This window comes from Rhipicephalus microplus, unplaced genomic scaffold, assembly GCF_043290135.1.
Source record: "Rhipicephalus microplus isolate Deutch F79 unplaced genomic scaffold, USDA_Rmic scaffold_24, whole genome shotgun sequence".
In the NCBI taxonomy this organism is placed as follows: domain Eukaryota; kingdom Metazoa; phylum Arthropoda; class Arachnida; order Ixodida; family Ixodidae; genus Rhipicephalus; species Rhipicephalus microplus.
The window spans coordinates 1,197,501-1,207,352 of record NW_027464597.1 but is presented as its reverse complement, the minus strand read 5'-3'; positions in this window follow the sequence as shown (position 1 = coordinate 1,207,352).

Below are 9,852 nucleotides of genomic sequence, written 5' to 3'. Positions count from 1 at the left end.
TATATGCTACGAATAGGGAGCACAGTTGCGCATACCTTTTCCTTGCGCCACTCACGACGCTTTTCGGCGAGTGCTATCACGTGGTGAAAAGTGACGCCCAAAGTTTACTTTCGCGCGGCGAAGCCTACTTTACATACACAATGGTGGGGCGGTAGTACCAGCTTCAGTCTCATCGTGGCCGTCATTAGGGGCGTTTAGCTTGTGCGTATACTTCTTTACGTAAGCGGATAGAATGTGCGCATGCACGCGTCTTTAAAGACTGTAAACTTTTGCGTGAAGTAAAATACCTGCTGGATAGGCTTTACGTTCGTGGCGCTATCTCGGAAATCCTTCTTCGTTCGTACGAACTCTCGATCTCCACACATCGAGTCAAAATAAGGCAAGGTGCGAGCGCCAATGCGATTACATTGTTTCAGCCGCATTACGAAAGTTAGAATGGCCAGATCATCAAAACCACAAACGTGTGAGGCTCCGACACACTGGATAGGTGGCGCCATCTGGTGGGGTCGGAATGAACCAGACAATGAAACAATTGTTATAGCCGAAACATTGTGCATCGTATGTCTCGCTTAAAAACCGCACAGCGGCGTTATTATGAATGAGTTTCCCTTCTAATCGTTCTTAGCAGAGTTAGGTATTTTTGTGTTTAACGTGCCCCAAAACCACCATATCATTTATAAGAGACTTCGTAGTCGATGGCTCCGGAAATTTTCCCCACCTGGGGTTCTTTACGCGCACCTAAATCTGAGCACACGGGCCTCAAGCATTATCACTATCTATAGCATTACACCGCCTCACTGCAACTGTGCAATCTTGCTAAGCGCGCGTGAATAGATCTTCCACGCACCGCCCGCACCGGAACATCGCGCCGTATTTTTCTGCTGCGCGCGTGAAGAGTGGCTTCACTGCACAGCTGTTGAACATAATGGCGGACTTAGGCACAACTCTGCTCATGTAGAGAGCATATAGAGTACAGTAACGCTGAAGTATGCTAGAGCATACGTCAGCGAATCAGGGAATGATAGAGCATAACATAGCGAACTTTTAGAAAGAGTGGAGGAGAAGAGATGTGTGGGTGAGGAGGACAGAAACGAGCTAGCACAGTGTAAAGCGTTGTCGTGCGTAGTGCAGTGTGACATTGGGTGGAGAAGGGATGCGTAGGTGAGTAGGACGGAAAAAAGGATGGAGGCGAGTAGAAGGTGCCTCTACAATACAATCTAAGCTTCCCCTTCCCGCCATATGAACGCGGAGGAGGGCGCAAATTCGGAACGCCAGTGCTTGCTTGCCCGTCAGCTAGAAACGTCGTTGAAACGCAGGCTGCGCACTTTGAACACCTTCTATATTACATGTTACTTCATACAAATTTTAGAGATTCTCGTGAGCACTCTTGTTTACATGAATAACAAAAGGTATAAGCGCTAGCCCTTCCTTTGCTTTTCTTGTTTTTTTTACGTGTGAAAAGGTTGTGAATGGTTCATAAACGCAAAATTCGCTACCATTCATCTATTTTACTACGTGAACACAATGTTTTGCTGCTATAGAAATATTAAGAGTTAGTAAACCTAATCATAATGACTCAGCCTGTCACAATCGGTAAATGTTAAAGCTTTCTTATGTGACACGCTAGAAAACGGGACTTCCTACTTTGGCAGGAGATTGTTACGCCTTATTTCGACAGACTTAAAGAAGACTAAGGCAAATTATATTTCGTTGCTAATCTTTGAACAGTATTTTAACCATTGTACATCTATACGGAAATAGTAAGGTATAAAAATCTAAGTTCAAGAAGTTCATTAAACGCCCGAGTTTGCGACTTCTCAGCGCTACAACGTGTGCTGCCCCAAAATCAATCTATGTATGGTAGAACCACGACATGTTTTTGACGGTAACGCAAAGAAAAAAAGAAGTAATGAAGTGATTAACGGGAATGATAGAGGAATTGGAGCAGATCTAATCATAGAGTCCTATAATTGTGCTAGAGGGAACTCTGGCGCTAATGTCTACAGGAGCTTCAACGCATGACAATTAAGCCAGGATGGTAAATGATGAATATTACACGAATTTGCCTAAACCTTTTTTTTCGGCTTCATTTTGGTCTGTGAAGCCTGGAGCTGCTTTCAAGCATTACAAAGTTCAGCAACGTTTTGGTAGTTCTACATCCCCACCTTCAACACTTAGGCTCACAAATTGAAATCGGCTCAGCAAGTTTACAATGATCCGTTCTTTCAGCCGAAACAAAAGCCAAACCACAACAATAAACGAAGTGACAAGTGAGTTCGAAGCTGCAAGTACGTAGGTTAAGCAAATCCGAGAAATACCTGTCGTTCCCATGCTGCCTCAACGATCGCACCGCCATAGTTCCCTCTGGTTAATGGTGGCAAACATTACGTAAGAAAAAAGCGCACAATTTTATTTCATGCCAGTGCCTTGAAAAAATTGTGCAGTCTCCTGGTGCGTTTTTTTACGCCTGTTTAGCACAACGCTCGCCTATTGCCAGGCTGTTTGCCAACTGTACGTGCTGGAAGCGTGGAACCACTAAGGTGAGCCCACATAAACACGAATATGAAAGGGGATAATAGATAGCTACAGGGAGGTCCAAAAATCCCCAGGCCACACTGCCATCGGATACACAGGATAACCCGTTTAAAGAATTCAGCCTATCCCACATACCTGGGAATCGACGTTATGCGAAGCATGCGGAGGGAAGGGGACCATGTTGCAATTTTTTATTTGAGCGACAGGTCATGAAATGACGTTAAATACATTAACAAATGTTGAACGCAGAGACATATGTTGAAGAGTTGCAGATGTTTATATAACCAGTTGTCTGCCCTTGTGCAACGATGCCAACTGAAAAATGCGCATTAGCAACACCAGGAGCTAATATGAAGCGCTTACGCTGGCGAACATGCTGTCTGTGGACATTGCTATATTAAATAACTTCAGCGCATGGCAACTAACCACAATTGACGTCAACCCGGCATGACGGCTGTATCAAAGGTGTATGTACATATGTTGTGTATAAAATTGGGTTGGAAGCACTGCAACCACTATGGACCCTTTTCAAAAAAGGGCGTCCCTAGCGCCGCGTACGCGAACTACAGTCTGCCGCCATTGTGAGGACACTGCAGCAGACAACGCAAGCTGTTTGTCCCAGCGACACCGATGCGCGTTTCTTGCAGTGCACACAGACACCTCTTGCGTTCCTGGAGAATGTGGACCACGTCCTCCAGGAACGCAAGACTGCGTCCTCCAGGATCGCGTCCTCCAGAGTGGCTTGCAGGCCGGATCCATGCATTTCCAGTCATAACAAGCCAGACTGGTCATCCGACCTGTTGAAGGGTACAAAATATTGCTGATTGTGCAGCGGAAGCAGCTTACAAAGCTTATCGGAGAGTACTAGGAGCTTGTTCAGGCTAGAAAGCGGTGAGATTGCAGCAAATGATATGGAGAACTAGTCGCCAACACAAACATCACAACACTCACGCATTTGACGGCACGCTTTCCATGCCCTCATGATGGCAGTAGCTATTTCACGCTCCTTCTCGAAGTGAAACTAACGAAAAGCTTATTGTCAGGTAGCGTATTTATGAAAAGGGTCTATTGACGTTTAACAAAGATTAGCGTCTATTTCAAATGTAGTTCCGACACTTGGCGTAGCTCTGTGATAAAATGCTTCATTGCCACGCAGAATGCTTGGGTTTGATTCCAGCTGAAATCCTGACATTTATTTTTTGCAATCGTTGGGTCGACACTACCAATGTAGGGTTATTTCTTAACGCTCCCGCGTTAAAATTGCCCATGTGTGCTTTCGACGTGGCACATACCAGCCCGTGCGTATGTGGCACTGTCTGGCGGGAAATGTTTGATGACGTACGCGACGGAATCGTAACATTATTCATGTCTTCATCAGCACGTCATATTAAACAAATCATCTTAGCTAGTTTTGGTTCACTCCAAGTAAATGTGGTGACCACGAGAGCACCCAAACGGAAGTGGCTAGCTAGATAGATAGATACGCTCAAAGTCACCGAAGTTCGCTAAAAAAGGTTTCGCATTAAAAAAAAAGAAAAAAACGCCAGGCCTGCTTGGAAAGTGCAGCGCAGTCACAGCGAAAGCTAGAAGAGTGGCTCTGCAGAGCCTTTTCTAAACACTTACTGGGAACTGCTGCAAGCTCACTTGCTTGATGGCCACTAGGGCATTAATAATAAGAATTCGAGGGAAGTAGGCCGGCCTTTTCGTGCAGAACGAAGGTACCGACGGACAAAGTGCATGGATGATTTGAGGCTGGCTAGACGCATTTAAAAGAAAATGCAGCGGCACATAGATAAACTGGCTAGGCGACGTTGGACATCCTTTTGCGAGTCGTTGGATCCACGAAAGCCCCTATCACTGATATGGTGAACTGTCTGGGGTCTTAGCACAACCTTGGGTCAGCGACACCCGTTTACATCTCTGGCACTTCACCATCGATGCAGAGAGATTGACGTCGCAGAATCTTTCCGTAGAAGAATCGCCGGTGATTCCAATTTCACAGTATCAAGAACGGGAACATTTGACAATCCACCGCCCTCACGTGATCCCCGTATGGAATGCCAGTTTTCTATGGATGAGCTAGAGGCGGCACTGGCTCTGCGCAGACGTTCTTCAGCACCCGGACATGACGGCATTACCTATCGTGCCCTTTGTAATCTTGGAGACGAAGCTCGGAAGGCACTCTTATGCCTATACAGCGACTCCTGGCAGACTGGTACGGTTCCGCAGGCATGGAAGTCAAGTCGCCTCATTCCACTTCTAAAGGCTGGTAAATCTCCTTTGGATATTGCCTCATACCGTCCTATCGCACTTGCCAGTTGTGAGGGAAAAACGATGGAACGAATGATTCTAACACGAATGGAGTGGTATTTAGAGCACTACGAAATCTATCCAGTATCCATGACTGGATTCAGGCGCGGTCATTCGTCAATCGACAACGTTGTTGATCTGGTGACATATGTTCAACATCAGAAAGCCTGTAAGAGACTGTGCGCCGCCCTTTTTCTAGACGTTAAGGGGGCTTACGACAATGTCACCCATGAAGCCATGCTTAGTGCTTTGGAAACAGTAGGTCTTGGTGGCAAGATATATATGTGGGTGTACAGCTACTTACAGCTGAGATAATTTTACGTGATGACAGCGAATGGCCCAACACTTGATTATTACAGCAGCCGAGGAGTTCCTCAGGGAGGAGTGCTAAGCCCTACCCTTTTCAACCTAACTCTCATTGGTCTAGTCGAGCAGCTACCTAGCACTGTAGAAATTTCTGTCTATGCTGATGACATCTGCATTTGGACATCAGGTGTGACAAGGCCTCAGCTACGCGCCCGCCTTCAGAAGGCTGCTACAACGACGTCATGCTATCTTCGTAAACAAGGCCTCGAGGTGTCCTGCGGAAAATGTGCAGTGGTAGCGTTCACGCGGAAAGCAATATCTGCTTACAGTATATCGATTAATGAAGAATACATATCGTTCAGCAGAAGCCACAGGTTCTTGGGAGTCATAATAGATAGAAACCTATCGTGGACTCCACACTTGAACTATGTGAAGAAGCGGCTGATCGCAACATGCCACATGTTCAAATTTCTGGCAGGAAAGAATTGAGGAGTGCCCATACCATCCATGCTACAACTGTACAGAGTGCTGTTTATCGGATTCTTACGGTACAGCTTACCTGCAATATCTAACACCGGCAAGACCAACTTGCGCGCAATTCAGAGCATTCAAGCCGAAGCACTTAAGATATGCCTTGGATTACCCCGCAATGCTTCAACGGCTGAAACCATTGCCATCGCTCAAGATCACTCGATAAATACGCATATTATTGCCGAGACAATGCGCATGCACCTCAGGCATTATGCCAGGACCCCTTCTCACCACCTGGCGAGCCTAGCTGCTGAAAGGCCCCGCACGACATACGGCACTATTGTCTACAAGCATCGTTCATCGTTTGCTGAGACATACGCACCTGCATCAAAGCCACTGCTTCCTCCTTGGAGCTTGAGCTGGCCGCGAGTTCACTTAATGATTCCAGGAATGAGGAGAAAATCGGACTTACCGACACATGCCCTGAAACAACTGAGTCTATTCCTACTGGAACAAAACTACAGTAACCACGTGCACATTTACACGGATGGCTCTACTACGCTGTCTAGTTCAGGTGGAGCAGTGGTTACACCATCACAAGGGGTAACTCGGTGTTTTAAGACTTCACATGTGACAACTTCAACGACGGCAGAACTCGAGGCTTTGCGCAATGCACTAAAACACATCAATTCAGAAGAAAGACCAGGTAAATGGGCTGTGTTTTCTGACTAAAAACCAGCGTTACAGTGCCTGATATCAGTTCTCCGACGCGGATGCCACGACCAGTTGACCTACCAAACCGTGAAACTTCACCACGCTTTAATACAAAAAGGCCATGACATCGTCTTTCAGTGGTTACCTGGACATAGTGGTATAGGCGGCAATGATTCTGCAGATCATGCTGCTCGCACATCACATAAAGAAGCGAACAGCGTTCCGATTCCGCTTTAAAGAGCGGATGCGGCGAGGCAGATTCGTCAACTGGCCCGCAGTCTCACACTGACTGAGTGGAACACACCAAGCATACGACGTACAAGACTGCACGAGCTCGACCCTTCACTACAACTCCGGCCTCCACCCGGCTTACATCGACGTACAGCTTCGCTTCTCTATCGCCTTTGGCTGGGAGTGGCTTTCACGAAACCTTATACCACGCTAATCGGAATTACTGACAGTGCGGCGTGCGATGTTTGCGGCACCGACGAAAATATCGAACACCTGCTGTGCCATTGTCCTCGATTTGCCTCAGATAGACAAGTACTTGCCAACGCAATGCGGAGACTGGATGATCGGCCTCTTTCTGTGCAGGTGCTATTACAGCAACGTCCACATGCCTCGACTGCCCACAAGGCAGTGAAAGCCCTGCTGTGTTTCCTGAGAAAGACAGGTTTGTGTGAACGCCTCTGACGTGCGGTAGAGTTCTACACGCTGCAGTGCAATTACTGTCAGTCTCTGCCCCACCCTTTTTTTTCTTTTCCCTCTCTTCCCTCTTTCTCGTCTTTCTTTTCCCCTTCCCTAATCCCCCAGTGTAGGGTAGCCAACCGGATGTCTTTCTGGTTAACCTCCCTGCCTTCTCCCTTTCTGTTGCTTCCTCCCCCTCCTCCTTTCGTGATTCTTCTGAGAAGCGTGGTATCCGCTAAACTATTGCGAAGAATTTTGTGCCTGTTGTTAATGCAGTGGCTGATGACGGTTAGGAATTATGCCAGAAGTCGGTAGGCGCCACAGTTATCAGCTGTTTAAAAACAAGCTTTTTCATTAGCTGGAGCATTGCACGACCCACTCGTTACGCTATTCTCATTTAGGCACAACTGGTTGTTTTTTTGCTGTTTTAAAACGCCTTACAAGTCGTGTGAACGCGATTGCTTTCCCGACATCAAGCCTGCCTAAGGCAAGTTCCCAAGCACCGGTGTTGCTCAGTGGTAGAATACTGGGCTGGCACCCAGCGGATCCTGGTTCGAGCCCGACTCTGTCATTGGTGCTAGGTGTCTTTGCCAATTTCTCGCGATGTGGTTACGGACACCGGCGGCGGCAGCGGATAACTACGGCGCTGCGCGAGACCCGAGTTGTGATTGTAAAATAGTTTTCGCGGTAAAAGGCTCCAGAAGGCCGCTCCTCCAGCTTTCGCTGTGGTTGCGCTGCACGTACCGCGTAGGCATTGTGGCTTTTTTGCATCCTCCTCCTCCTCCTCCTCGCGCGATGACGTCATAATTTGGTGTTTTGTCATGCGGTGTCACGGCCATGCCTTTAGAAAGTCATAGTGATACCCCCAATTCGGACGAGTTTTTGCGTCATCAAGTCATTTTTCTTTGTGTTGCTGGCATCCACACCGTGGACACCGACGTGGACGGTGAGACCCTGTGTTTGATGAGGCACGAAAGGCCTTAACCGTATGAAGTGAATATTTATTTGTGTAAGAAGGCAATGCCACTTTCACTACGGCGTCCTTCGCAAGCTACATTTTTTTGGAACATCAACTCCCATAAACGAACCATCCGTAATGTTTCAAGTTTTTAATCGAGCTTACGTTCTAATAGCAAATTTTACCTAATAATAAATAGCTAATGGCGCTCATAAATCAAATTTGCGCATGCCTAATGCTGTGTAAATGTGCTAATTTCATCTAAGTATCCGTTACAAAAATGTATCCTCTCCCCTGCAGTAATGTCACTAAATCTGTATTGCGTTTTCTGTATGTGTGAAGAGTGAGAAACTTGGTAACAATTTTATCAACTTGGCCCTCACTATCTGGGTATCAAATAAATAATGAATGTTGGATAACCATTTACTACCTCAGAATTGGGTAGTTTCGTATTTTTTTGAATTTATGTCTATTCCTTATGCGACGACTTCAAACACCGGTCACGCAAAATTGATGTTATTTTACTGCCAAACAACCTTGAGTCCACAGAAACGGCCTTCATCGATACTGCAATATTCTAGTCTGCAACAGTTTTTTTTACTGGTGCATGTCTGATTTCTTGTCTGATTTGCAACTCATGTCCTTCCAATTTTTCGGCAACGGATTTGAGCAAGCGTAAGTAAACAAATAAACTTCGAACATTCACATTTGTTCTCGCAGATACGTTCTAGTATTTGTACAATCGTGCGGGTTGTTTTTATCCGAGTGAATAAATACAGTTATTAGCGAACACTCGTAGAAATGTATTCTTCCTTGATACAGTAAATTGCAATGAACCTGCATTCAAGCATAGACTGCTTTCTTTACCATAATTTATAACGTCGTCTTGTTCGATTAGTAGTGTAAGCTGTTTTTTACGTGTCATTCCCATGAAGCTAATGTCGATCACCAACAACACGCTTCATATTGTCTCCCTTACAAAACAAATTGTTTCGAATATCGAGGACAAAAAAATGGTCTGGAGCCAAATGTCAGTGGTCGTGAATTTGTCTGGCTTTCGCTCGCTTGGCTTTTGTTGCCCTCTGACATGGATAATTCCCAGTGACTTAAGGCATAAACTCTGTGAGTGCGCTCACCCTTCACGCCATTGTCTACGCCTTCCTAGTATATTCTCCCTACTCTTCTGCACAAACTGCGGATCGTTCCGGGCCCTTTATCTCGATACATTGTAATCATGTTTATTGGCGTCTGGCGCGGACGCGAGACGCTTCCTTTTGCTATTGCGTTCATCGTCTGCGTGTAGTGGAGCGTACATGTACAACACATCCGGAGCCGTGGAAGACTGAGGCCCGTCTTTCGTAATCTCGCTGTTCAGCGACGCAACGGGTAAGCACGTCGGCTCTAGTCTCCGAAGTGCTGAAGTGCTTTACGACTTCGTAGGGGAGAGAGGGTGAAGGGAAGAAAGGATAAAGGCAGGGAGGTTCCCGAAGCTAGGCAAGGTTAGCTATCCTACACGTGGGGACGGGAAAGGGGGAATAACAGATACCGTAGAGAAGAATGAACTTGAAAATAAAAAAAGAGGGAAGGGAATGTACAGCAATAGTGGGAAGACAGGCAACAGAATTCACACTGATAGTTCACAGTCGCTCGTCAAGTCCGGTCACCTTCGGTAGTTCTGTATGGCTTTTGGAGCCTTGTGCATGCCCGGGCACAGAAGGTTGAGGTCGCAGGATCTCCTTTGTAGGCGGCGGTATTGCATCAATACGATAAAATTTGGCTCCAAGAACACGTCATGGAGTGGGTAACTTGAGCAGTGGAAAAGAATTTATTCGATGGTCTCCTCGGCGTCGCATGAGTTGGATGCCGCACTC